The following is a 22,784-nucleotide window of genomic DNA, read 5'->3' on the forward strand; positions in this document are numbered from 1 at the left end:
TTACTGTTAATAAAATTGTAATGGAAAATTGATTATTCACTAGTAGTTAAAAGCTGTTTTCCACATGTCAGAATGAAGACAGTCTACAGAGCAGAAAAAAACATAGTACCCACTAGAGTATCTCCTTTAATCAGAAAAGGGAAAAATAGGCTTAACACTGTGTCCCAGAAACATAATTTCCTCTCTTAAACTTTGATTTTATTACATTTCCTTGTAAGAACTTAATAAATGCTTAAATTGTGTTTAGGTATTAATCCCAACTATGAAAGCAACCTTTTTATTTTATAGGTTGACTCTGTTTGACCCAGTGTGGAAATGATACAAAGATTATAATATGTGCATGTATATATGTGTGTAGTTTTTTTTTTTTAATAAATAGTTTGGGAGCCATTTTTGCCTTTCCTATCTAAGGAAAATCCTGCCTCACCTCTACTCAAATCCACCCATCTCATTCAATTTTTTATCTGTGGTTCAAATGTTCACACTGATGTGATATCCAGGAGTTACAGTGCCCTGAGACTGTTTCTGCCAAAACTAATTCTTTTAAATAAAAATAAAATAAACTATCCTTAAGCAGATCAGCAGCACCAACTTTTCTCATCTTTAGAAGAAATAAACCTTACAGAAATAGACTGCCAGTATGTTTGCAGACTTGCTATCTTTCTTCAAAGAATAGCACACCTCCCGCCATGACTAGTTTTACCATTTATACTAATACTTCCATAATCCTCCACCCTGGTGCAGTCTCAAAATGTAGTCTAATTTGAATTTCTCACCATTGCTTTCATTCTTCCCATAGCTCAGATCACATTCTATACATAATTCCTTCATATTATCTTAAATATTTCTATAATTGCAAAATTAAAATTCAGATCCATGTTCAATGGTCTTTTTCTTCTATTTCTGAACTCAATTTATCCTCTCATTTTTGTGATTCAAGTTACGTATTATATGTTTACATTTTGCTAAATTTTTAATAGTTGTTACAAAGAAGTATGTAAATACAAAAACAGTAACGAGTCAATAGAAATTGTAAATATAAATTGTTGCATATTCTAAGGACATTTAAAATTTTTTCTGATACGTTTTGGGCTGACTGAATACTAATACATTGTTTTTATTACATAATTAAATATATTTGCTATAGAAAATTAGAAAAATACAGATAAGCCTAAATAAAATGAAAATCTCCTTAATCCCACTAAGATGAGTGCTCTTAACATTTGGTAAAGTCCTTTCAGATTTTTCCCATTCTTACAAATTTTTTTTAACAATACTGGGACTCTTAATGAATGATGTCAATAAACGTATGATTTATGTCAATAAATATACACAAAAAACATATTCCTTTATGATTACATTCTTTGAATTTTATGAATATCTTAATTTAGTTATCCAAACCTTGAGATTTTTAGATATTATACCTGTCTCCATTTTTACAGGTAATACTGACTAAATGATTGCTTTACAATAGTTAATGCATACTGACCAGGCTGCTCTTAAAGCTTAATATTGTATCAAAACATCAGCAATAATGTTTCATTCTTACAGGAAACCTTGCATCCTAACCTGAAATCCAGCTAAATACATTTTTTATTGTACTACAGCATTTAGTTCTTCGGGCTCATTTGCTATCAATTAAGGTGATAAGCAAGCACTCAAAAGCTAGCTTTTCAATTATGTTTTCTAACTTCAACTGAAATGTTCCTGTCATTGCATATCATGTAGTAATTTTGAAAAGGCTTCATCTTAGCAACCAAGTGATAACTTTAAAATCAAGAATCTGAACCAATTAATTCCTAACATTAATTACTTATTTTAAAACAAAAGGCACTATAAAGTGTCTGAAAATATACTTTTTATCCTACTAATGGTCCTTATCTTCTTTTTCCCCCAGCTCACGATTCTGTTGAAAACTCATGCTCAGACTCAAATCATCATTCAAATCATAATTAAAGCATAATTCTGAGCTCTCTTTGTACATGCTAATTCTACCACCACCAGATGCAAAAGCCACACAGAAATTCATATAGAGTATTATTAGCTTGCAAGGAGCAGAATTAAGATGCATAAAAGTATCTTCTATAGTAAGTAAATATTTTGGTTTTAATTACATTATTACCTTGTTTTATGCTGCTAATTACAATTTATTATATAATTGACTCTCAGAGAAAAATATTACCAGAGCAGTTCTGCAGTCTTAAACTGAAGATAGTATATACTAATAATTTTGCCTAACTGCTCACTTCTCTTAAAAAAATATGTGAAATATTTTCGTAATAGTCTTGATAAATCTCTTCCCTGTTCTCCCACTAAGATAAAAAGTTATTGTATACTCCTGTTATTTGCTGATTTATTTCTCTATAAATCACAAGGCAATAAAAAATTGTATTCACAAGCCAGGGACATATTATTTGTCTTTATTCCCTAGCACCCAGCTCAGAATTTAAAACTTAGTAGATGGTCAATAAATTTTATGAAATAAGTTAATGAATTAATCATTTAAAGGATTCCTTTAACTTGCCATCATAAAAGTATTATTGTTGAATCCTAGTATCCATTTCAGTCTTTATAGATTAACAACCTCAGCCTTTAGAGCAAAAGACTGAACATTAGAAATAATAATAGTTTGCCATAGATTGAAAACAAATGAACTCATTCTGAGACTCAGCAGTCATTCATAAGCTACTTGAGCTGCCTGCCCTCTTACCGTTTATGACTTCAGTCAAGGCTTTCTCGTGAAATATAACCTATGTTCACTCTGGGGCCATCTATTGTTCTGTCTGTAATTTGTACCAAAATTTAAAGGTTATAAATACTTGCCATGAAGCCTAGTTGCTGAGCTGCATTCATTCACACATGCGTGTCTTTTTTCTTTCATTAACAATGAGACTTGGGACTGGCATTTACTTACTTCATAATAACCTGATCATACATACCTTTGAACTCAGGATGTTCTTCAAATACCATGATTTATTATGTCCTCCTTGGTCACATAGCAGTCAACCTCATCAAATTCAACTAGGCTAGCCTCATTCTCCCAGGAGTGGTAGCTAGCAATAAAAAGTGAAGAGTTATTTCTTACATGAAACTATATATGCTTGGAATTCTTTTTAAAATTAAAAAATTCTAATAAATTATATTGCAAATGACAATGAAATGAGTGAAAATAAGCAGAGTTAAGTGTATAAATTTTCTTTACTACTTCTAAGCCTATTTCCATCTTATTGCTGTGCTTTTTGTTTAATTCCTCTTGAACTAACGTGCCCTCTAATGGTTAAAATAAAAACATAATCAGAACCAAAACATAACTGTCAACTTATTAATTGCAAGGAATATTTATATTTAAAAGATTCTTCTTTGACTTGAACCTATGCCTTTTAAATTAACATAGATGTATTTTAATATGTAACAGGAAGAATAAGCATCTTTTTGGTTTTGTATTATAGACAATACAAATGAGGTATAGCAAACAGACTTTCATCAAATAGATTCAAATGCTAGTTCCTATTTTAAAAATAGTGAGAATTTGTAATGATGTCTATAATTAAGTCTCACGTGTGTTAAAGTTGAAATATAGGTTGGGGTGATACTTATTCTAATATATTCTAATATATTCTAATATTTCATTTAAGAAAATATATTACTCTAAAAATAGATTATTTTGGTTTTTCATTTTTATTTCTCTGATGTAAAATGAATATCTGTCCCCATCACTTCCAGAAGATATGTGTACACAAAAAATCTTAAATAACTATGCTTTTATGTTCATGATTTACCCTCAGTGTTCATGCTCTTTTACTTTTGGTTATACTGTAATATCAGAAAATAATAGATATTTTAAAATAACCTAGATACATCATGTACAGGTACAGCACCCAATGATAAATGTAAACATATTGTATACCTAAAATGTACCAATAAAAGAATTTTTTTAAAAATTACCCAGTTAATGTGACCAGTAGTAATTGTCTATCAAGAAAAGGCAGGGATTCAGGGAGAGAATTGCTTGAATAGTTTAGCTTGACTTACTATATTTGGAAAAGTTAATGTATTTGTACATCATTAGTTCTAATAAGAATTTTATCACAATAGAAAAACATGTGTGAAAATATATTTAATTCTGTCTATCCAGAAGAGTAGAACTGAAATCAAAGACAAACAGAAAACATGCTTTAAAACTTTCTCCCTTGTTTAACCATCATTGTTAGTACTTTAGATAATTTGCTTCTTGTTAAAATGAGACAGAATTTTCAAGACCTTTCTAATTTTTGATGAAAAAAACCACAATATTTTCCCTGCCTCAGAAATTAAAGACATTATTTTTCCTAGTATATACTTGGGGTCACTGTCATTGAGGTGAACTGACCTGCCAAGACTGCACAAAATCTGTGATGAAAACAAGATTAGAATCTAGAATTATTTATGCAGTTTGCTGATTTGTGCTTGTGCCTTTCATACATCACAGGAATGTGTTATTTTATTAGACCAAAAACCCCTACATTTTCTTGAATTAGATTTCTCCCTTTATCATTCAGCATTCATTTTACAGATATACACACTATATTTTATATATTACATAATATTAATTTTGTAAGTGAATACAAAAATGTTGAAAAGGCTGCAGGTTGAAGGATGGGAAACCTGGATTCTAGTTTGGTTTGTCTACCAAGAGTCCTTGAGCAAAGGCATGAAAGACTCTAATTTCTTCAACCCATAAACGAGACAGTTGAATTAGATGATCTCTGAGCTTACTGCTAATTTAAAACTTCAGGTTTTTAAAAATTAATTCCCTTGTATATATAATCTAAAATTATAAGCTAGGCGTGGTAGCACATTCAGGAGGCTGAGGCAAGAGGGTCACTGTGAGTTCAAGTGTAGACTGAGCTATATAGTGAGTTCAAGGCCAGCCTAAATTACGTGGCAAGGCCCTGTCTCAAAAAATTTTTTTTAACAAAAAAATAAAATTATAAGCTATCTTTTAGTATTTTAAGTTAATGTACAATTTTTTCTTTTACATTTCATTATGCTTGATCATTTTGCAAAAATAATAATAATGTTCATGGCAGGATAAAATATATGATGAAAGTATTTTTAAACTATAACTACTGAGAATTAAGGTAAGTAACTTTTAGGACCATTTGCCATGTTTACAATATTTTTAAGTTATGCTTTGTCTTGGTTGGTATATGTTCCTAACTTTATACATTGAAGACAGGAATTATTTCTTCCATATTAGCTCATCATGGTACCACTATTCATTTAAAGAGGTCCTCAATAAGATTTCCCAGCATAGTCAAGATTGAAATTTACCAGTTTAATAAATAGAATAGAACTGGGATCAAGTTGAGTAAATTATGAATAAAAGAGGTGAATAAGTATGTTCTCATATTCATGAAGGAAACTTAGATACAATATGCCAAGGGATTTTAAACTATATATTGCAAATATATATTTACACCAAAATCTACATAATGATAAATGATTGGAACTAGAGATATCTTGGTAATAAAGGTAAAAATAATAACCAAAAATATCCACAAAACTCACATTAGTATGTAGAATTAGAACTGGTAGGATATTACTCTCAGTTCTTCCTTCTCAAAATTTCCCACTATGAAGAAAGCTGAAAATCAAGGAATAATCAGTCAAATGGTTCCTCTCTGATTTTTCAGCACAGCGTTAGCCAACGCTGGGGTCTCCAGGTTAGTAGCCACAATAGGCTATGCCCACCCAAATAGCCTCAGTGCACTGACTAGAAAACCCCTTTGTCGGTGTTACCACCAGCTTTCTTTCACCCTTTTATTTTCTGGAAGCAAGAGGAATTGTTTCCCTCTTACCAACAAGAATGAAGGCATCACTGTGAATATAGCTTATATGTAGTTTGAATCAATGGTCAGGAAATTCCATTCACTACCTTTACACCTCACTTCAGTCAGATGTTACATTTACTGCTCATCTGGGCTCACAACATGATTATTATTCCTGCTTCTTTAACATCATGTGTAAGACTCACACATCAGGAAGCACACTGAAGGTCATTCAAAACTGTAGCCTAATTCTTTAATTTCTAATCTCTGATATCAGATGATTTGTCTTGATCTCTAATCATCTACTTCACAATCTTCTACTCTGGGCTACTAACTCTTTCATTTTGAAGATTTATTCAGCCCTTCAAATGTTACTGCCATTGAGACCAGCCCCCACAACCATCAATACCAAAGGCAAGAGATGCAAAATAAGGCACCCGTTAAAATATGGACCTGAGAGCCAAAATACCTGTGTTTAAATCCCAGATCTTTTATTTACTAGTTTTGGGACTGTGGACAAGTAATATAGCCTCTCAAGGTCTTCACTGCCTCACCTATAAAATCAAGACAAGTGTAGCAACTTCATAGGGTTATCCTAAAGATTAACCATGTTTCTATAAATAACATGCTCAGAATAATGTCTGGCACATAAGTGATCAATAAAATCTTTGCTATTTTTAGAATGGTGAATTTAACTTATTCTCTTAGTCATAATGGCAGAACTCCAAACCAGCAAGTAAATTAATTTTAATGACTCAACCATCTGGCTATATTTTTATAATCAAGGTACTCATAAATCCTAGTTTCATTATTATACCTGTTGTCCTGGGATAATTATTAATAGTAATTCCTTTTATTCTCAACAGTGTCCAGGTTTGGAGAATAAAGTATGTAATCATTCTAATTATAATATAAAGTGTTTGGTTATTCTCCTGTTCAATTAAAGAATGACTAATATGGCCTCTGAGATCATGTAAAACATAGAGGTTTTGTGAAAATATATAGGTTATACATAGAAATATTTGGGTCTTTTGTAAATGAACTTTAAAATCTTATAAAGTACTACATTATTACTGTTGGTTATGTTGATATAATTTGGTAGCTGTATTAAACATTTTAAATAGAGCATAAAATGATGAGCATATTGAAAGCTACTTTCATTTCACTTTTTTTAAATGTATGAAAGTCTCTGGAACTGTTTCCTCATTCTCCTTCACCTGGTCCTCTTCCTTCCTTGTTTTCACTATCCTCTCTTCTGGAAGTGAGGTGAAGAGACTGGACAGGAAGAAAGAAAGAGCTTCTTTTCCCTCCCTAAACACTACCTTTTACTCCATTACATCAGAGTTCCAAATAAAGATGGCCATTCTCCAATCCAAGCCTAACAAGCAGTCACTCCTAAACAAATATTAACTGAACTTCTTAAATATAGGGGAGAAAAGAAATAGATTTATAAGAGTCCTTTGTCACTGCATAAAATCTACAGAATGACAACACTGAATGTGAGGAGCAATAGCCTCTTCATTTAGTTCATTACTAAATATTTTTAAAGTACATAAAGCCAGAAATAGTTCCTGGAGTATGACAATATTTTTTTAAAGATATACTGAATCACATGAGAGATGCTTTTCTTAACTCTTTTCTATCAGTTTTTCAGTTTGAATATTATATTACTGTATGTATTTCCATCTTTAAAATGCTTTATCATAAGTCACTGATTAATAAAATTTGTAAAATTCAAGACAAATACACATTTATACAGTATATGTTGCAATCAACACTATTTACTTTTAAAGTTGATTGATTATATAAACATAGTTCACAATTATGAAAAATAAATTTTTTATATACCACAGCAAACATGCAAAATTTAATCTTAAATATGAATCATACTATAATTGCTTGATTGTTAAAATGAGCCGAAGGAAACAAAAAACAAGGATCCTGCAGAGAACAAGAAATTGTGAAAGCAATCGTAGAGGGAAATAATTGTTACATTTGTGATTCTTTCAATTATGGATTATGGAAACGACTGCAAGGCAACCTCTTCAGTTTCAAGACAGCATGGGGCTTTATATAATAAGCCTCTGAATAAAGGAACTATTATCAATAGCGTTTGCAATGTAATTGGCTGCCTTTGAAGCTAAAGAGGTCTTTTTTGCTTCTCAGATTAGATTCCTCACTATATTTTAAAACATTGGCATTCTGTCCAGCTGTTTAACCTCCATTTATGTTCATAGATTCTCTGGAGGATAGTGCATACATGTTTTACTAGAGCCAAGCAACAGTTTCACAAGGGAGGAATAAACCTTACAAGAAGCCCAAAATCTGTTAAGCATCCGTAAGTTTATGTGTTTATCTAACAACATGTCTACACTGCACATTTACCTTATTATAATTACATTTAACATTAAAAGGACCATCACCTCCAACCACAAGTAGAATTTATTAAGTCCTCAAACAAAGCAAGCCTCTAAAGCCTGGTCCATTTGCCAGAAATAGTACTAAGAAAGATGTATTCCCTGTTTAATGATTTTTCTAGAAAAAGCTTTGGCTTAAACAGACTTCAGTCGAGTGAAGTCTGATGTTCTCTAAGGTATCTGTCCCCACAGAAATAGCAGACTGCATTGATGACAGCTTGAGAAATTCTTCTTCCACTTCCCTGGTTTGGAGTAGCCAGAAAGGAGGAGGCCTACTAGTACAATACTAAAAAGAGGGAAGAAAATAATGAAAATGTACATCTCATCGCTAGATCAAGAATTTTAGTGAACTAAGTATCTTGAAGGTAAAATTAGAGGAGAGAAACACTCATTTCAAGCTAATGTTAATGATCCATCCCTTTGGTTCATCTTTAATCCCTGCCATAGAAGTCTCTGCCATTCAATCAGTAACATCAACACAAAAAAGTGTCAAAAGAGAGTGGATTATTAAAGACTACAATATTTAAAGGGCATCACACTGGTTACCAAAATAAAGTGTCCCACTGTGATATCACCGCAAGTCACTGACCACTTTGATTGGTTTACTAAGACTATTTGTTTTCCCTAGATTATTAGTGTTCATCTAAAAACATTTGGAAGAAAGCAAAAATAGTTCTGGATGGTATGACCTCAATCATGTTTTTCAGTCCCTACAGGAGTCTTTCTGCCCTCACACCGTTCCTTTTGCTGCTGTACCCATGCTCTGCTGGCTCTGAACAAAGATGTTATAATTTTAGAGATATTAAAAGTCTCTCAAAATACCACCCCATGAAATCCAATATTAGCAAATTCCTACTTTTGTGTCTTTCCCTGTACCTCAAAGGATTGATTCTAGGAAGCCTTTATTAAAATACAAAAATGTTACTAGAAAACCTAATACTTTATCATTGTCTATGATAGCCACACCAACTTTATAACTTCATAAGCTCTTTTTTTAAAATGCCTTAAATAAAGAGGATTGGTTTTCATATATTCAAGCATATATTGTCAATCAGCCACAATTGGGCTAATTGCTGGGAGTCTCAAGATAAATTTTTTAAAATATCCTGACCCTTAAGAAGCTTACTGTGAAGTGAAAAAGTGAACATACATACAAATAATTTTACTGCATGTAATAAGTGAGCCTGAGTAAGGAACCATTCGATAATAAGTAACAGAACTTCAACTGGAACAGTTAAATAAGTTATTAACATACATTGTTAAGAGTATCTAACAAGCAATTGCAGCCTCAAGAGGAACTCAGACAACAACTAGTAAGCCAACAGAAACCAAGAAAGTGCCCTATTCCTTCTGTCTTACTGCCCCCAGGGGTTTCTCACATATGTTTTTGTCCTATAACCTCCTCCATTTTCCTACCTTTTTCTGCAGATCAGCTCTCTTGGCTTACACATATGCCACACTAACCCTTAAGACTGTATGACCATATTTCTCCAACACCCATAGTCAACTAATTCACTCTCTTGGTGTCTCTGTATCAATTCCTTGGAAAGAAAATCTGACATAATCCACCCCTAGTTCAAGGATAGATTATCTTAAAAGAAAGTGTGATGATGAGGTGGTGTGGTCATTGCCTTCTCCTATACAGTAATTTCAAGGTAATCCTTGAAGGAAAGGTAGACAACTTTCAGAAAAACAAAGGTGAAAGTGCAAGCCAAGCACACTAAGTCATATTTAAAGGCATAAATGGAGCAAAGAAGCCCATATAAATACTCATACATTAAGATCCATAGTCAAGAAATAATCTATAAAGCTAGTAAGATAGCCATGGACAGATAACAAAGTGTTTTATTTTTATTAGAAGTATATATTTTCAATACACAATAATTACATTCACTTTGGAGAAATGGTATATATACATAACAAATCTCAACCACCTTTCTTATCAAATTCTCAACCCCAACCTTTCTTTCTTTCTCATTCCCTAGACCTCCGTTTGATTTCCACAAAGTCTACCTTCCTGGTTCCTCCTAACTCATTTTTATTTTCATCTTTAAATTATTCATATTTGGGGTCTCTCATACAAGTGAAGCCATGCAATATTTAACCTTCTGTGTCTGATTTATTTCACTTAGCATTATGGTCTCAAGAGCCACCCATTTTCAGATTCTATCTTACTCCAGTAAGAAGAGCTATCATCAAGAACTCAAAACACAACAAAAGCCAGTGAAGTTTGGAGGGAAAAGAACCATTCTACATTGCTGGTTAAAATGCAAACTAGTACAACCATTATGAAAATCAGTACAGAGGTTCGCTTAAAAACTAAAATAGAAATTTCATTTTACACAGCTATATCTCTTTTGGGTATCTTCCTGAAAGAGTTATAGTCATCAGTGATTCTTACAGTGATATAATGTGTACCCATCTTTATAGCACAATTCACAATAGCTAAATATGGAGGCAGCTTCTTCTCAATCTTTCCTTGGACTAGCCTGTCTATGGTCTCTGAATATTTTAAAACAATGGCAAATTGCACCTTTTCAGCATAGGAGTACAAAACACAAAATCATTGATAATTAAGCCTTAATCAAAGTCATACCTCAATTACCCTGACATCTTATTAAAATTACTATCAAATCATCCATTTACAGCAGGAAAGTCAAGACAGAATCCAGCACTCACACACAGAAAAACATGAGTGTGAGGAAAAAAGTAGATCTTAGCAGTGACTCTCTATCCCTCCTCCATATCTGGTGGATTCCAATACTGCAGATTCTGGGAAGAAACTACATATTCAAAACACAGGAATTGTTTGATTCATTTTTTTCTCTCTCTTTTTTTTTTTCCTTTATTGGATCCGGGAGATTGGAGAGTTTTCTTTTTTTCTTTTCATTTTTTTCTCTTTATTTTACTCTCTAGTTTTCTTTTTCTTATAGAAGGGGCTGGGAATGTATGTTTTCTTTTTTGGGGGCGGGGGACTGGGGATCGAACTTGGGTCCTTGCAGTTGCACAGCAGGCAGTGAAACCACTGAGCTAAACCCCCGGCCCCAGGAATGTATGTTTTCTTCTTTTACTTTTAGCTTTCTTTTATTCCTTAATAGGGTACTTTAGCTCACTTTTCTCCTTTATTCTCATCTTTCCTATTTTTTTGAAATTTTACTTCTTTCATTCTCCCTTTTCACTTCCCCATCTTTACTAGTATTACTATTAAGCTTTATTAATCTTTAGATATTTATGCTATTATTGTTGAATCCTTTTCTATTGTTAATGGTATAGTTTTCTCATTTAGTAGATATTTACTATGTGTCAATATTTGGTTTGTCTTTATGTCTAAAATGTAATTATAGATTTCTTTTCTGTAGTTAAGGATGTTGCAGTGGTAGCTTCTGTTGGTTCTTATGGTAGGTCAGTTTCAAGTCTGTCTTTGATTTTATCATTTTTTTCTGATTTTTATTGCTATTGCCAGAGCGGCATAGTTGTTGTAATTAATTGATTTACTGTATACCGATATCTGGTATGTGTCTGCATCATCAACAACACTACAACTCATACCTAGAGAACCAGGTCCTGGGTCAATTACACTGCACCTTCGTCTCCCACATTAATGAAAATGGTTGAATTTTGGGATGGAATCAAAGGCCTATAGTTAGCCATGTCCGGAGTGTATTACTGAAAAGCTGACAGTAACTAAAGAGATTCACATACTAGCAACAAAGTCTTTCTACCGCAATCAACCTACAAACCTCACACACACCCTCACAAACACAGGAAAACAAGGCATAAAATGCCTCCAAAAATTTTCCAAATCCACCAAAGCTGATCCATGAACCATCAATGGGGAGGAAATAAAAAATCTAAATATGTAGCTGAATTTTATGAAATAATAAGAGAAAAAAAACAGATCAACAAGGTATTCAATGGCCTCAAAGATAACAGACATAACTAACTAAACAGATAATAGATGTAATAAACAAAATAATCAGTGAACTTATAGAAGATACTAATAAATAGCTACACAAAATTATATAAAGCAAAATGACCACTTCATCAAAAAATTAGTGTCCATGAAAATATACCAAACAAAAATCCAGGAGATAAAAAAATTGATTGAAAGTATGATTAGCAGAAATGATCAATGTGAGGACAGAGTGTCACACTAGGTGACCATATACTCACAGATACATTAAAAACAAGAGAACATGGAAAACAGATCAAACAGCTGGTATGTGATGCAAAGAGGACTAATCTAACATTAACTGGAATCAATGAAAAATCAAAAGACATCACAAGTGCCATTAAAAAAAACCTGTTTACTGAAATAATGGTAGATAACTTTCCAAATGTGGGGAAAGAATTTAACATACATAAAAGCAAGGCATATAGAACCCCGAATAGCCACAATCAGAAAAGAACTCCATGATGCATCACAGTCAAAATCCCAGAAGTCCAACACAAGGACAGAATCTTTAAAAAGGTTAGAGAAAAGCAACAAATCACTTACAAAGTTAAATCCATTAGAATTACAGCAGACTTCTCAACACAAACCTAAAAAGCCAGGAGACCATGAAATGTTTCAAGCCCTAAAAGAAAACAACTCCCAACACAGACTTATATATCCTACATATAATCTTTCAAAATTGATGGAGAAATAAGGTCTTTCCATGACAAAGAGCATCTTAAGAAATTCATAACCACCAAACCAGTGATCTAAAAAAATTCTACAGTATACCATTAAAAGAGACAATGAAACCAACAATGCCAAGAAGTCTAATGGAATGAATATAGCAGGGAAGGTGGGCAGTTAAACAGAAGAAGGAAAAAAAGGAATGAGCAACAGAAAAATTATATAATAGCAGTAATAACTTTCAGTGATATCTCTCAGTGTCAATGGTCTCAACAACCCCAATCAAAAGACAGATTGGTGTATTGGATTAAAAAATAGTATGCTATATAAAAGAAATATAATTAATCAAAAAAGACATTTGTAGACTAAAAATCAAATGATGGGGAAAACAATATTTCACGCAATGTGATTGAAAGCAAGCAGAAGTAGATATCCTATTTTCAAACAAAGTGGACTTCAAGTCAAAACTTATCAGAAGAGACAAAGAAAGGCACTACACATTGGTTAAGGGAGCAATTTGACAAGAGGAGATAACAATTATAAGTAAATATGTATTGAACACTGACACACCCAACTTCATAAAATAAACATGAGCAGATATAAAAGATGAGCTAAGTATCAACACAATTATAGAGGGAGACCTCAGTACCCCACTATCACAAATCGATAGGTCAATTAGACAAAAAAACACAACAAAGAAATATCAGAGTTGAACCACACCTTCAAACAAATGGACTTAATAGATATCTACAGAGTTTTCCACTTGACAACAGAATGCACACTCGGCAGCACATGAAGGTAACACATACCAGAACCTGTGGGACACAATCAAAGTAGTCTTAAAAGAGGAGTTTATAGCTATGAATGCTCATACCAGCAGAGTGAGCCCAAATAAATAACCTAATGATGTACTGCAAGTCCTAAAAAAACAAGAAAAATCCAAATCCAAAGCTAGTACAAGGAAGGAAATTATAAAGATCAGAGCAGAAATTAAAGAAATTGAGACTAAAAACAAAATACAAAGACTCAGTGAATTGAAGACTTGGTTAATGGATAAACAAAATAGAAAAACCCCTAGCCAATATTACACCCCCCCCCAAAAAAGGAAAGAAAAGACCCAAATCAATGCTATTAGAAATAAAAAAGGTAAAATTACAGCAAACACCACTGAAATCCAGAAGATTATTAATAACTACTTAGAAGACCTCTATTCTAATAAATTGGAGAGTTCAAAAGAAATGGATATATTACTAGATATATATGAACTATTGAAATTGAATGGAGATGATATAAAAACCCTGAATAATTCAATAGCCTGAAATGAAACTGAAGCAGTAGTAAAAAGCCTGCCATCGGAGAAAAGCCCAGGACCCAAAGGATTTACCACTGAATTTTAAAAGAACTTCAGGGAAGATCTAATGCCAAAAATTCTCAAACTCTTTAATAAAATTGAAAGAGAAGAAGCATTCCCAGAATCATTCCTGGAAGCTAACATTACCCTGACTTCAAAGCCAGACAAAGACCCAACTAAAAAAGAAAACTACAGGCCAATTTCTTTAATGAACATAGATGCAAAAAAAATTAAGAAGATACTGGCAAAGAGAATACAACAAATCATCACAAAGATCATTCACCATGACTGAGTCGACTTCACCCAAAGGATGTAAAGATAGTTCAACTATGCAAACCAGTAAGTGGAATATATCACATAAACAGAAGCAAGGACAAAACTCATATAATTATCTCAATAGATGCAGAAATATCCTTTGACACAATCTAACATTCATTCATGATTAAAAAAGAAAAAGAAAAAGCTTGAAGAAAGTAGGTAGAGAAGGACCTCTCAATCTGAGGAAAGCTATTTATGACAAATCTACTCCCAGCATCTTACTACATGAGGGAAAGCACTTTTCCTTTTAAGATCAAGAACAAAACAAAGATGTCCACTATCACCACTTCTGTTCAACACAGTACTCAAAACACTAGCCAGGGCAATCGGGCAAGAGAAAAAAATATAAGGAATACATAAAAGAAAGAAGAATGACAACTATCTACCAAAAGACTCCTAGAATTAATAATCAAATTCATCATTGTATCAGGATTTTTAAAAATCACACAAATTCAATACCATTTTTGTATACCAATAATGAACTCAACACTAAAGATATTAGGAAAACAATACCATTCAAAATAGCACAAAAATTAAATACTTAGGAATTAACCTGACCAAGGAAGTGAAAGACCTCTACAATTAAAACTACAGTATTCTGAGACAAGAGATAGAAGAGAACATCTGAAAATTGAAAGATATCCCCTGTTCTGGAGAGGCAGAACCAATATTGTCAAAATGGCCATACTTTCCAAACTGATATATAGATTTAATGCAGTCTCAATCAAAATACCAACAGCATTCCTCACAGAACTAGAGAAAATAACACTAAAATTCATATAGAACCAGAAGACATCCAGAATAGCAAAAGCAATCCTGGGCGACAAAAGCAAAGCAGAAGGCATCACAACCCTGGGTTTCAAAGTTATATTATAAAGCTACGAAGGTCAGGGATTTAGCTCAGTGGTTCGGCTGCCTGCCTCATAAGAACAAGGTCCCAAGTTCAATACCCGGTACAAAAAAAACTATTATAAAGCTACAGCAATAAAACAGCATGATGCTGGCATAAAAACACCCATGTGGATCAACGGAATAGAAGTAAGGATACAAAAACAACCCCCTGGAACATTCATCCATCTAATCTTTGACAAAGGAACCAAAAATTGATGCTGGAAGAAAGATAGCCTCTTTAACAAATGGGGAGTTCTGGTTGTGCAGAAGAAGGAATCTAGATCTGTATCTCTCACCCTGTAATGAAATCAAATAGAAATGGATCAATTATCTAAATGTTAAAACAAAACCACTTAATCTGCTGGAAGATAAGACGGGTAAAACTCTTGGCGACATGGGTGTGGGCATAAGCAAGGACATTCTTAACAGAACCCCAGTTGCATAGGAAATAGTACCAAGAATCAACAAATGGGATCATATCAAATTTAAAAGCTTCTGCACAGCAAAAGAAACAACCAAAAAAGTGAAGAGATAACCTGCAGAATGAAAAAAAAAATGTGGCAGCTATTCCTCAGACAAAGGACTAATATCTAGAATATATAGAGAACTCAAAAAAATTAGACCCACCCTAAATAAAAGACCCAATAAGAAATGAGCAACTGAAATGAATATAACTCCTTAGAACAAGGAGGCCAATAAATACATGAAGAAATGCTTGACATCTCTGGCTATTCCAAAAATACAAATTGAAACAACACCGAGAGTCCATCCTACTGCAGAGAGAATGGCTATCATCAAGAAATCAAATAATAACAAATGCTGGTGAGGCTGGGGGCGGAGGAGGAACCCTTCTACATTTTTGGCAGAAAGGTAAGCTAGTACAAGAGCAATGGAAATCACTATGGAGATCCTCAAAAAAACTATAATTCCACTGATCCAGCTATTCCCCTTGTAGGTATCTTGCCAAAAGAGTTAGAGACACCATATTACAGTGAACATGCACACTCATGTTTATAGCAGCACAAGTCATAACACCTAAATCATGGAAGGAGATCACATGTCCACCAATAGATGAATGGATGAAGAAAATATGGTATTTACATACACTGGAGTATTACTCTGCCATAAAGAAGGACTTGAGTCATTTGTTGAAAAATTGTTGCACCTTGAGACCATAATGTTAAGTGAAATAAATCAGACACACAGGCTTAACTATCAGATAGTTTCTCTTATATGAGAAACTCATAAATAAAGATAAATTAAAAGATAGATCATAGGAAGCAGGGAGATAGAACTTTTACAAATGGCAAAGAGACCAAGAAATGGAGGGGGAAGAGGGACTAGAGGGGGAAGAGGATGAAAAGGAATTAAGATGTGCTATGTACACATACTCTCCATAGCGAGTATAATCATTGTATATTGCAAGTATGTACTAATAAAAAATCAGCCCATTACAAATGAATGTCAAGAATTCATCTTAGTAAAGCCTTAAGTTGTGGGTGTTGGGCCTCATTTCATTATTATTTAATTAGAAGTTTTCACAATGTTGTTTTCCTTTCAATTCCAAAACCAAAAAAAAATGAGGAATGTGAACTCAGAGGAGCCTATGACTTTGAAGTCACATATCTGCATATATGATCTCTTGCCTTTGCATTTAGAAGCCCTGGGGAGCAACATTATCTGACTGATTATGACTGAGTATATTTTCATAAGAATATGCAATCTTAGCCAGCTCAGCACAGGATACTGAAGTGACTAAGTATCAAATTAAAGATTATTCTTTTTGTGTGTGGAATTCACTCCAGCAAGAAATTGAACAAGGGGATTTGAAATCCAAAATCCATGGACTGCCTCCTGAGACATTATTAATTATTACTGGGCCACAGTCTTCCAGTTTCTTATCTCCCCATACACCCAATGTTCCCATTGCTTTAAGTTATTATCCTTATTTGCTAAATGCCTTCAGTATGCTTGGTACCCTGGCAAGTACAGGTACCACACCTGCCCAGGGGCTTTCAACCTAAATTACACAGATATAATTTAAGTTTGAAATGAGTTATAGTTGTCAGTTACAGTCTTTTAAATAGGTTTAGAAGCAATAAGAAAAAAACTACAAGAATATAGGTTAATAGATCTCTTTCATTTCCCCCTTGGGTCTTCTTTCTATTCCATATCTTGGTCCACTAACTCAAACAGGAGTATCACAAAATTATGCCACGTCAATAGTAAGAGGCCATTGGTAATTAAAAGAAAATTATCAGCATGTACATATAATCCTGAGGGTGTATGACACCTCCCACCCTGCTCCCTGCTCTGGTGGGGTGGGTCCTGTATTCAAAATCTGTGAAAAATGAGAATTGAGAGAATGACATAGGCTCGAGCTATCTTCTTCCCAACCCTACTCCAACCAAGAGAAGCCTTGATAAGGAAAGCAGTGCCCATGTCCCTGTCTAAACTCTGCCATCCCCTCAGAGGCCTTGTTCATCCCAGATTTCTCCTCCATCTCTTGTGACAATGGGCTAGAGAAATAGGGTCTGAAACTTCAGTGCCTCTCGTTTCCATCTTTTACATACCTGGCAAAGTTCATCTCCTTTAGATATATTTGTGTTTTCATATAAGTCTAAGCATATAAAAAATGAAAAGAAAAGTTAGGCACAGTGGCACACACCTATAGTCCCAGCTCTTGGGAAGCTGAGGCAGGAGGATTGCTGTGAGTTTGAGCCCAGCCTAGGCTACATAATGAGTTCAAGACCAGCCTGAACTACATAGCAAGACCATCTTGAAAGAAGGAAAGAGGAAAGAAAGAAAGAAAGAAAGAAAAAGAAAATAATGTTACCTTTTCACTTATATTTCTTCACCACACCCCCATCACTACCAATAAATATGATTCTTCTTTAAAATCAGAAATGTTGTTTGCCTCACGCTCAAACAGGGCAAAAACAGTGAATCGGGCTCTGTTCCACAGAATGAAGAAAACCCCAGACGAAACCACAGGAAACAGGTGTGGAAAAGGAAAGTAGCCAACCAACCCCTGGGCCAGTGAAAAAAACAACAGTAGAGGGATTGGTGCAAGGGATGATGTGTAAGGACGTAGCCTGAGGCTCTAGGCTGTCACTATAGGTCTACTCCACAGAATGCTTTTCCACAGCTCCTGACTCCACTGCCTTTGCTACCATCACCAAAATAATCCCACCTCAACCCTTGTTCCAGTCTCTGCCAATGGTGCCTTCACAACCAGCAGTTTGCCATTAGGGCACTAATATTTTCTGTGCCCAGCAGGAAGGAGAAGAGGAGGAGTCTTTCCCCAGTGCATGAAGGGAAACCATGCAGTACATCCAGAAGTTCCATTACTGAAAGCTACTTCCCGACACAGTATCATTACATAGAGTGATGTGAATTATTGCTTTTCTTGAGGGCTGAACCAAGAACTTCCACATACATTCCTTTCTATGGGAGGGTGTTTAAATTACCTAAACATGAACATGTTTTTCCTTTGAAATACATATTTCTTGAAGGCAAAGCTCTTGTCTGTGATTACAGTGAACAGTGCATATGAATTCATTTCTGAAGGAGAAATATCCATATATCTGCTGCATTATTGTCTGATGGCCTTATTCTCTATCGTGATTCACACAGAGCGAGCCCCTCAGTCATTTCAAACCTACAGTATACCACACACTACACCCACTTCTACAACTAACAATGTTCAATTCTGCTGCCTCCTCTGGTCATCTCCTTTTTGTTTCCTGTCTGTACTCATTCCATCCTACATTCCCTCCCCTTGCATGCACTATACATGTATTCATTATTGATTTAAAGGCTATTTACTGAATGCCTACTGTGTACAAGACATTGCAGTGAGTACCAGTATCATTCAGTTTAGAGTCGCTGGGGTTTTAGCATTCCATTCACATCTGCTTAACCCAACAATTTCTAAAATGTCAACTGGGTCTTAGTCCACTGATGCAATATAACATAAGTTTTTCTTCCTCAGACTCATGGCATTTATCTGAAGCATCTGAATGCATATATAATTCTTTTCTCACTGATCTTTTAGTCTTAGTTTGTACGGCAAAAACCCTAGCCTCTTTCTTCTGAATAAAACAGTTACTCAATCATGAAAGTAAATGAAATAGCCTTCAATAGGTATCTTAGTGAAAATGTGTTTTGTAGAAATTGTATAAAAGTAACTACAGAATCAGTTGTGTCAAATAGGTTTCTGGACTTGCTGCCACAAAATATGGAACTTTGGAGTATTTTAACCTGGAACTCTGGTATATTTTAAATTGAAGGAATATTATATGTTGAAAAGATTTGAGAAAACAACAGAAACAGGAAGGTTTCGCTGAGCTTCTCCCCTAAAGCAAGTCATACAACCTAAAATGATTTTTATGGCCTCCCCTTGTGACAAGTACCCTCCTTGAATCCAAAGGAAAGGAGGTCCTTGTCTCCAAAGATGGATACAAAGAGGAACCTGAACAACGAGGCTTTGTGAAGTTTCTCCAAGCTTGTTACATTTAGCTAATATCCTCTTGGTCCTGTCATGTTTCTCCACAACTGAATACTCTTGCTCAAGCAAAACACTCAAATGTAACTATTTCTTCAGGTCTTCATTTCCTCTGAAGGTTCCCATCTCATGTAAAACTTATATTAAATAAATTTGTATGGTCTTCTCTTGTTAATCTGTCTTTTGTTCAGGGTCCTCAGCCATGAACATAATATAAGTAAAAGAAATTTTTCCTCCCTCATAGTCCAGCAATGACTCTCAGGAGATAAAAGGAGTAAAAAGAGATGAAAACTGTAATAAAAGAAAAACAAAATTAAAATAGCTAAAATCCTGAGAGTAAAAGTACAATTATACCACGTTTACTTGAAATACAGATTTTTCAGGGGGAGAAAATTGGAGCAAAGGTGAGTTTTCACTTGACAAAAAGGTTAACAGTATCACTTTGCAACATGAATAAAGCATGGTTTAATCAGTAAAAACAGCATATATATTATATATACTCATTCTGGTATGCATGGGTGTAGCAAGTCCATTGTATATGTACACTAGTTACTCAATATAAGTTTGTTAAATAATGAATGATCATATCTAAATTTTTAGCTCCCATTATGTCTTCTAAACCTTGCCAAATATCTATGAAAATAAGAATAACCAGGTGGGAAGCATATTTTAAGAACAAATTAAATAATTTAAGATCGGATCCATCCTCTGCTTTCTTTTAGCTGCCCAGACAAAGGTTATATATGATTGTCAGATCTGGAATCCATAAATGTCATAAGCACAAAACTGGATAATCCATATCAATGTGCAGGGGTAGAGGTGGAACTGAGAAGAGACCAGGAGATTATATTTAAAGACATTTTATTATCATAGTTTACAAATGTTCGTTAAAAGGATTTTTAATCTTATTGTATGTTTTGCTAGTTTCTGTACCGTCTAAATTCCTTTTATACTAATTACTGCTTGGATTTGCCAGAAATTCCCTTTTTCTCTATAACTTTTATAGATCTTTATTTATATTTTCCAGGTTTTCTCATCCCTGACTCTTCTCCTTTTCTTTCATTTGTCTACATAATCTGTTCTCTCTTCAACCACTTCATTTTTTCTACTTCTTTCTTAAGTCTTGTACATAATCAAGTCTGTGGACAAAAATGATAGCTAATATAAGAGGCTGAAAAGTACACAAACTATAGCAATATCACCCTACTTTTTTAAAAAAAAAGTTTTCCTCTCAAAGAAGCTGCTTTGTATTGTTATTTATAAACAACTTCAGTCAGCTAATGGTGTAAATGAAAATCAGTGTTTCCAACAAGAACTCAAATTCTAAAGCTAGAAGTCTAGGGTCTGTAAAATTTGCTGGTGCCTTAACTTTTTTGAAGAGAATATATTTGGGTCTGGATGAAGTTACCGATGTGCCTCTGAAGAAACAAATGTCAGCACGACCTATTAAAGTCAGCCCTGAGCTAGGTAGCAACAATGAGCTGAGGATTAGCATTGACAGCTCCCTTAATGTGATTCTTTTGGACAGGGATTAATTTAATGTGTTGCTGTCAAATGAAACAAAAAACGAGATGGATTTACTAATGACTCTATTCTATATCACACACTTTTCCACTCCTGATCTATGTCAGAATGAATCTGACAGCAAGAGAAAATAATTTTTAAAATGAAAAGGAGAAAGATGTTTCCTTCTTGACAAACTTTCAAGATGAGAGTTCTTACTGAGATCCCAAGAGGGAGGATGAGTGCAGGGTAGAGGACCTCAAGAAGGGAGGTGCTGCAACCAACGCAGCGCGCCAGAACCAGGTCTGGTGTCTGATTCCAGTTTAGGCCCACACTTGCAAGGAGTCCTTAACTTTTCCGGGCCTCAGTAACCTCCAATGTGAACGTGAGAGGTTGTAGTACAAGACTTCCAACTTTTTCCTTAACTATAAATTTCTAATCTCTAGAAGAGGGGGCCGCCAAACCCACCAGGAGCACCAGCATTGTTCCAAAGACAAACCTGCTGAGACTGTGACAGAGAGGGGGCGAGTCAAAGAGCGAAGGTTGATCTCTAGCAAAATGGTTTGCCAAGTCAAATGCTAAAGCCTCCTTAAAATAGTTTGGATTTTTCTTTGTTCTCCCTAACAAAGAAACTTTAATTCGCAGTTCTCTGAGAAGAAAGACAATGCAGACACGCCATTTTCAGGTGAAAGGTGTCTCGTCAATTAATAATCATTAAATAATCACTAAGGATTGGCAGGAGCTATTCATCGAAGAGGGTGCTCATAATATCAAACTGCATCGATTTACAATATAGACCGAGCATTATTGTTCCCTGTGATAGTTTTCTTTTTACCTCCCACGGATACACACGCTTCTAGCCTCATGCATTTGTGTATGTTGTGTAGGTTACCGTGAGGTTTGTAAATACCCCAGCCTCAGCCTCGTGGGAGTCTGCCTCCTCACAGGCAGGATGCACTGCAGCAGCACCCAAGCCCAGGCACTGGGGAACATCGTTCCCGCCAGCGCCTGAGCCTGGGACCTGCGGTTAGCTCAGTGCAGCCCAGGCCCACAAGCCTAGGGGCGGGGGCAGGACTAGCATTGTGCGCCCCGGGAGACCCCAGCGTGGCGCTGCAAGAGCCTGGGGGACCAGGGATGGGGGCCTCTCGCCTCGCTGGGGCCCTAGCGCCTCTGCGCCCTCGCTCCCCTTCCAACGGGCCTGGGTAGCGACCTGCCGGATACAGCTCTCAGGCAGGAGAGGAATACTCTCCGCGTTCCTGAGTGCGCCCGGCCCAGCCGCCGCCTCCGCCCGCGCGGCGCGTCCTCCCTACCGCGGCAGGCAAGCCCTGGCCGGAGCCTGATCAGGCCGAGGAGGACTCCGCCTCTG

The 22,784-nt window shown here is 35.0% G+C and overlaps 1 long non-coding RNA gene across 1 annotated transcript in view; it reads right to left on the reverse strand.

The window, feature by feature from the left end:
• Nucleotides 1-22,784, reverse strand: part of LOC110345010 (uncharacterized) — a 38,591-nt gene that overhangs the window by 2,769 nt on the left and 13,038 nt on the right. The window contains exons 2-3 of the long non-coding RNA XR_002388032.2: nt 5,551-5,626; nt 2,940-3,053 (exon numbers count right to left, since the gene is read on the reverse strand). This is a non-coding gene — a long non-coding RNA (uncharacterized LOC110345010). The remainder of the gene's footprint in view (nt 1-2,939; nt 3,054-5,550; nt 5,627-22,784) is intronic.

This window comes from Heterocephalus glaber, unplaced genomic scaffold (assembly GCF_053883595.1).
Source record: "Heterocephalus glaber isolate CG9 unplaced genomic scaffold, H.glaber_assembly_v1.0 deba00001523, whole genome shotgun sequence".
NCBI lineage: Eukaryota > Metazoa > Chordata > Mammalia > Rodentia > Bathyergidae > Heterocephalus > Heterocephalus glaber.